Below are 7,468 nucleotides of genomic sequence, written 5' to 3' on the forward strand. Positions count from 1 at the left end.
GTTTGCGTTTGAACTTTAAAATGTAAAATTATGGACTCCAATTGACGAAAAGTTTTTCTGACTAATCAGACAGAAAATGAATCAGAGAATATATGAGATGTTTTTGCATGTCTGTGAGGATGTGTGAAGGTCATCCTTGCCTTCCATGGAAGAGCCCTCTTTACATGTGAAAACAGCTTGAGGCTGAATAAAGAAAGAACAGTGCTTGTCTGTGGGCCAAAGAGGATATGAAGGATAAGACGGATCTCCTCTGGGTTAACATAAAAAAAACGCATCCTCAGTGTTCTCATTCTCATGCGGAGGAATCTAAGCCAGCCACAGTTTATGCCATCTAATTAGTGAGTCTAGTCAAAAATGGGTCTCAGAATCAGTTATACCACCATATCTCCCTACAGGTCTCCTGCAGTGATAGTATGAAACTCATCACGAACAACAGAGTATGTATCTTTTAAATTACACTGCTAGGGACGATGTTCAGATGGATTTATAGGAGAAGTTTACTTCCAGAATAAAAATGTCCTGATAATTTACTCACCTCCATGTCATCCGAGATGTTCATGTCTTTCTTCAAAAAGAAATTAAGGTTTTTAAGGAAAACATTCCAAATTTTTTCTCCATATAGTGGACTTCGGTGGTAGCCAACAGAGCTGGGTAGTAACTGATTACATGTAATCTGGATTACATAATCAGATTCCAAAAATGAAGTACTTGTAATTAGAGTAATTACATCTTTTGCCTTTCAAACTCATTAACATGCACATTCATATTCACATCATTTCTTATTTACATGTAATGCAGGCATTCCAAAACTGTTTGTCATCCAAACTTTACTCACCAAATATACACTATATTGCCAAAAGTATTGGGAAAGTCCCTTCTAATGAACAGGTTTGACTAATTTAGTCATTTCCATGTTTAAGCATATAATGACATTCTAGAGAGTGTGCTTTTAATTTTATAGCAACAGTTTGGACATGACCCTTTTCTATTCTAACATGACAATGCATCTGTGTATAAGACAAGGTTCAAAATGAAATGATTGATTCAGAAGAACTGCATAAAGTCAAGTCCTAATACGATCTGAACATCTCTGGTGTGACTTCAAATACAGACCTTGCGCCAAAAATTCATCACCAAATACCAATGACTTGTACATATGGGTACAGTCATTTTAGAAACTTCCAAAAGTTTGGAAAGTTTCTGTTGCAACAGAGATGGAAATACAGTTTTTAAATACATTATTTTTTTTAAATCTTTGTTGCCACAGTTTTGGAAGTGCCCTTTTCTGTTTTAAAGAAGGGGGTGTCCCAATACTCCATAGTGTATGTACAAGTTATTGGTGTTTGTTGATGAGTTTATGGCTCGAAGTCTGCATTTAAAGTCACACCAGAGGTGTTCAACTGGGATTAGGACTTTGCTTACTGCAGACCAGTCAAGTTCTTCCACACTGACTGAATAAATCATTTCTTTTTGAACCTTGCCTAATACACAGATGCATTGTCATGTTAGAACAGAAAAGGGTTCTGTCCAAACTGTTGCTAGAAGCACACAGTTCCCTAGAATATCATTATATGCTTAAACATTAAGATTTGTACTCATGGAAATGACTAAAGTAGCCAAACCTGTTTATTAGAACGGGGTGTCCCAATACTTTTGGCAATATAGTGTATTTACTTTAAAGGTGCCATAGAATGCATTGAAACAATATTTTAAATTGTTCTCTGATATCTACATAGAAGGTATATGGCATAGGAAAGGGCAAAAAATCTCCAGAAATGGGTTTACAGGTCCATTTACAACCCTAGGATTTGTCCAGAAAGAAATGCTCTGTTATTGCCTTATTTGGAAGGTTTGTGAATATTACTGATGAGCTCTGCTCTGATTGGCTGTCTCACAAAGCTGCTCATCTCAATAGCTGGCATATGGAGGAAAATATATATTTAATTACGGAGCTCTAACCGCTTTTAATATGCGGTTTCTTGAAACTGTCGTTTTGAATGCGTAATCATTTTACTCTCACTATTGTGATCGCATGTGCTCTGTGTAACGTTATACTGCAGCGACAGAACTTACCACATAAGGTTAGATGCTTGTTAGTGATGCTCAGGATCTGTAAATCATTCGTCCGCGCTGCCATCTCTCTGTTTATGTGGTAAGTAAAATCTTATGTACTGCAATGTAACAGGCTAGCACTAGCATTAAGCTAACCGTGTCCCTTCAGTGGCTCGCCTTGTTTTACTGATGTACTGACGTTACTGATGATTGGGCGATGCAAATGTTGGGGCCTTAACCATTAACGATCGCAACTATTGTGTGTATCTGTGTTATGTTGGAATTGACCTATTTTTCAGTGGTCTTTTGCAAACACCAGATTTATATAAGAAAGAGGAAATGGTGGTGTTTGAGATGGTATGTCATGTTCATGTACACAACTGTTATTATTCAACTATGCCAAGGTAAATACAGTTTTCCATTCTATGGCACCTTTAAGTACTCCTGTGATTGTAAAATAAATATTTCAATGATTAAGTATCACATTCGCATGTTCACGGTTACTTTGATGTGGATGACTGGTCACATGACAAGCAGGTAAATAAAAGACTATAGAAATACAAAGATGGTTCACTCCTATACTTATGAATGGGAGAAACTGCAACATGCAATATAGAGGAATAGTCCCACCTTCTAAAAGGAAGAGCCAAATTTCTCATCGAAACCTGAGGCTTGACCAGCTAATTGTATTTGCATTGGCTGGTCTAGCCTGAAAAATAAGCTTTTTAAACGCAATTTGAGCAAAAGAAACAACATTCATGGGGCAATTTCAGATTTTTGTTACTGATTTGAAATATGTAATTTAATTGTGAGTTCAGCTAGGAGTTTTTGAGATTTTAGGATTCATTTAAGATAGGACTTGGCCTTGTATTAGCTGCCTAGAGACGTTGCAAATATGGCTATTTTTTACGTTTTAATTAATTGTTAGCTTTTCATTAAACTCAAAAACTCCCTGCAGTTCCTTTACAAACCCTAGTTTGGGAAACCTTGATGTAATATAATGTTTAATGCACTTCATGTTGTAAATTAAAATGAATGGAAGATATTTTCTTACTCTTTGCATTTTTTACATTATTATGGTACAAGATTATCCTGTTTAAATCAATGTGATAAACAAGTCAAAAGTCAAAAGTTATCTAAAAGTAATCTGATTATATTACCTAAAATGTGTAATGAAACGGATTATGTTACTGACTACAATTTGTGTCATGTAATCTGGAATCAGTAACGGATTACAATTTGTAAGTAATCTACCCAGCTCTGGTGGCCAATGGGTTGAAGGTCCAAACTGGAGTTTCAATGCAGCTTCAAAGGGCTCTACACAATCCCGAAAGAGGAATAAAGATCTTATCTAGCAAAACAATGTCATTTTCTACAAAAAAAAAACTATACTTTTTTGCACTAACTGGACCTCATGCATTACATAATCATGTTGATAAGGTCATAAGTGACATAAGCGGAAGTACCGACTCAGTGTTTACAAAGCGAATGTGCTAAGAAAGTCAAACGCCCTTTACACAAAATGGTAAAACAATGTCAGATGATTTTGAAGTTGGAGAAAATTAGAAGTTTTTCACCCTACCCTACCTTTGACGAAGAACTAACCACGTGTGACCTTTCCAACATGATTACATAATGCATGAAGTCCACTATATGGAGATAAATGGAATGTTTTTCTCAAAAAACATAATTTATTTAAGTCTGAGGAAAGAAAGACATGGTCTTGGATGACATGGGGGTGAGTAAATTATCAGGACATTTTTATTCTCTAGGTGAATGAATCCTTAAGAAATAAATCACATTTTTGTTTTATTTAAATATGCACCCCCAAGCTAAAATCACTCAGATGTCATCTCAAAACCCTGCAGGACCATGAGCGCCATGATTTTTGTTAGCTGCGGCGGCCACTTTCTTAGACAGTAAAGCACTGTTTTCAAAATGAATGTACAATTATGTCAAATCGCGGTTATTCTGCGTGCAGATCGGATAACCAATTGCACTGGCCAACTCAGTGGTGCTTAGAGGTAATGTGTGATTACATGCTCAGCTGGGAGGTACAGAAAGAGTCGATTTGTTGTACTTTTTGTTACAATAGACATTGTAGGCCACACTGCTTATTGTGTGGCTTCAAAAGATCTCCAGATGTATGTATTTTTGTTCTAGGACAGCTTTTTGGCTTTATGAAGTACCATTATCATCTTGTCAATCTTTATGGTACACTGGAAAGTTGTCAGATTAGGATATAAGAGCGTTTTACACAGATACTAAAGGGATAGTTTACTCAAAAATGAAAATTCTGTCATTAATTACTCATGTCGTTTTAAACCCGTAAGACCTTTGTTTATCTTCAGAACACAAATTAATATATTTCTGATGAAATCCAAGAGCTTTCTGACCCTGCATAGACAGCAACCCAACTGACACGTTCAAGGCCCAATCAATTTTAGCTTTGATAAAGGAACACTTCTCTGAGTTTTATGGGCCAGTGTCTTCTAAGCAGTGCTTGCTAATTAAAGCATTAAGTGTGATGTGTGTGTGTAGTGACTAATGCAGATGAATTATGTTCTCTAAGTACAAGACAAAGTAGGATTACTAGACTCTCTAAACTTCCGTCAGAAGTCTGCTTGCTGTCAGATTATAAGCACTGTTCATGAGGAGAAGACTCTATAAATAGAACCCTAAGACGACTTGAAAAGAGATCAATAATATAAATTGACCTACTGTTTATTTTACAGCAAGTGCCGGATTGTGTAAGAGCGTGCTACAAATTAGACAAGGTTTCATAAAGACAGGAAGGCTTTAGCATCTTGAAAGGTTAAGGCTGTTTTGAGTACTGAGCATGTTTTTCATTAATGCTTGCTAATAAAACATCAGGACAAAGAACATCAAGAACTAAGTCACTTTGTTAACAAAGCTGGAAAGACGCCAGGGTTTCTGTGGCCTTGATGTGCTGGAGTAGATCACAGACCCCTAGCTCATATCTTTCTGTTTGGCCCCAATATCGATAACAATATTTTTTCTCTTGTGCGACTGCAAGAATACAGGCATTGTGTTTTGCAAACAGACCATTCAGACTATTATTTAACCGCTCCTCCAGGAAAATGATCACCGGGAATCATGCACATTTGAACCTCAGAGCCATTATCCCTCAATAGCACACAGAAGCCCTGCTGCCTTTCATGCCTCTTGACAGTCAGGCCACGTCACATTTGAGACCAACATGTTTCTTTTTTGCCTGCATGCCTTATTTGAAATGTCCAGCTGCTCTTTTGATCTCAAGATGCCGATGGGGTCACTGTTCACAAGATGTGAGTACATTGTCTATGTCAATAAATGTGCAAATATATTATACGAAATCCATTATTTTTGTCAGATATTGTTGGTAACCGTGCTTTGCGAAAGTATTCATACCCCTTCCAATTTTTTTTTTTCACACATGTCTTAATAAAAGGTCTAACATTTGAAAATGCATATCAGAGCAAAAAAAACAAGCCCTGAGAGTTAAAAAAAAACTGCCTGTAGAGCTCAGAGACAGAATTGCATCATGCCACACATCAGGGGAAAATATGCTACATTGAAGGTTCACAGAAGCATGTAGCCTCCATTACCCTTAATGGAAGAAGTTTGAAGCAACCAGGACTCTTCCTAGAGCTGGCCTCCTGGCCAAACTGACATAATGGCCAAAATGAGATACTGCTTGGCTAAAGTGGTGACAAGAACCTGATGGTCACTCTAGATGGTCACTCTATGATCATATATGCAGATGGAATAAACTTACAGAAGGACAAAATCACTGCAAAACTCCACAGATCTGGGTGTTATGGTGGTGTGGCAAGACTCAATTATCTCCTCAGTGAAGACACTTGATCACACTTGGAATTTGTTATGAGATACACGATTTTGTGGTCTGATGAACCTCAATTCTAAGCATTGGCAACCAGGCACTGCTCATCACCTGCAAAGTACCATCCCAAAGCAGCAGGGACTGAGGGACACGTCAGAGTAGAAGAAAAGCTCAATGCACCAAAATATTGAGATAGCCTTAATGAAAACCCAGCCCAGAGCATTCAGATCCTCAGACTGGGCAGAAGGTTCACCTTTCCACAGGACAGTGAACCTAAGCACACAGCAAGAGTGGCTTATAGACAACTCTGTGAATGTCCTTGAGTGGCACAGCCAGAGCCTGGGCTTGAACTTAATCAAACATTTCTGGAGAAACCCGAAAATGTCTGTCAGACAACCATCTAACCTGACAGAGCTTGAGAGGTGAAAAAGTGAGGCGAAGAATAGCAGATAATTGCTAAATGTTGATGTGCAAATCTTGTTGCATCATACCCAAAAAGACTTAAGGCTGTAAAGGTGCTTCAAATAGGTACTGAGTTAAGGGTATGAATACTTATGCAATGTACTTATTTCAGTTTTTTATTTTTAATAAATGTATGAAGTTGTGACAATTGTCTTTTTGCTTTGTCATTATGCTGCATGGAGTGTAGACTGATGTGGAAAAAAGTCATTTAAAAGTTTACCATAAGGCAGCAACATAAAACATGAAGGGGTATGAATACTTTTGCAGGATGTAGTGGATTAGTTTTTGATGGTAACGTGGAACACAAAACGGAAGAGAGGGGTGGAGTGAACAGTAGCTCATTATCATTTAAAGAAGCATGCACTTAAATGGGTTGCTGTGAGCAGAAATGTTTGGGTAATGTTCAATGTAAAAAAGGTGTTGCTTTACACAACTATTGAAAAATTTTAATCTAACTATTTTGCAGACATTTCATGAATACCCTAAAGAATCATACCAACTTGTGGGAAATGGGCATCCCTTTAAGAGACTTAGGACTTCTCCTTTTCGAGATTACAGCAGTGCTTTCATGATTTGTAATGGCTGCCCAAAGGCATTACCAAGACGGTCAGCAAGTGGACTGTTTTAAAGGACTTTAAATGAGCCCAAATGCCTTCAGAGTAATGCAATTCAAACTAAATGTGTCATGCTATCAGATTGCCTTTGAACGATCAGTCAAGGTCATCGGGGGCACCCACAGCTTGATGTAAATCATTTAGAAATTCAAGATGCTTAAAGAAACTCATCTTGAGGCACTTTAAGCTTTGATAGATTTCTTGGTTAGGAGAAATCTGAGGTACTTATGTAAATCGCATTGAAGTAACCCGTTCTTACCCAGAGGCGGTGCTGCTGAATGAGCACAGAGGGGCCCTACTCAGAGCTGTGGGCGTCATTCACACCTGAACTCAGCAGACATCACAGCTCATAAGTTCTATCTCATTACCTTGCCATTCAAAACATCATCTCTGCTCGGAGGCCTCCAGCCGTTCACCTGAGGCTTCACTCAGGAATCCTGCAGTGTGTCCTGAAAGTCATGGATAATAAAGATCCTGTCACATACTGTACCCCTCA

The sequence above is a fragment of the Garra rufa genome, chromosome 18 (genome assembly GCF_049309525.1).
Source record: "Garra rufa chromosome 18, GarRuf1.0, whole genome shotgun sequence".
Lineage (NCBI taxonomy): Eukaryota > Metazoa > Chordata > Actinopteri > Cypriniformes > Cyprinidae > Garra > Garra rufa.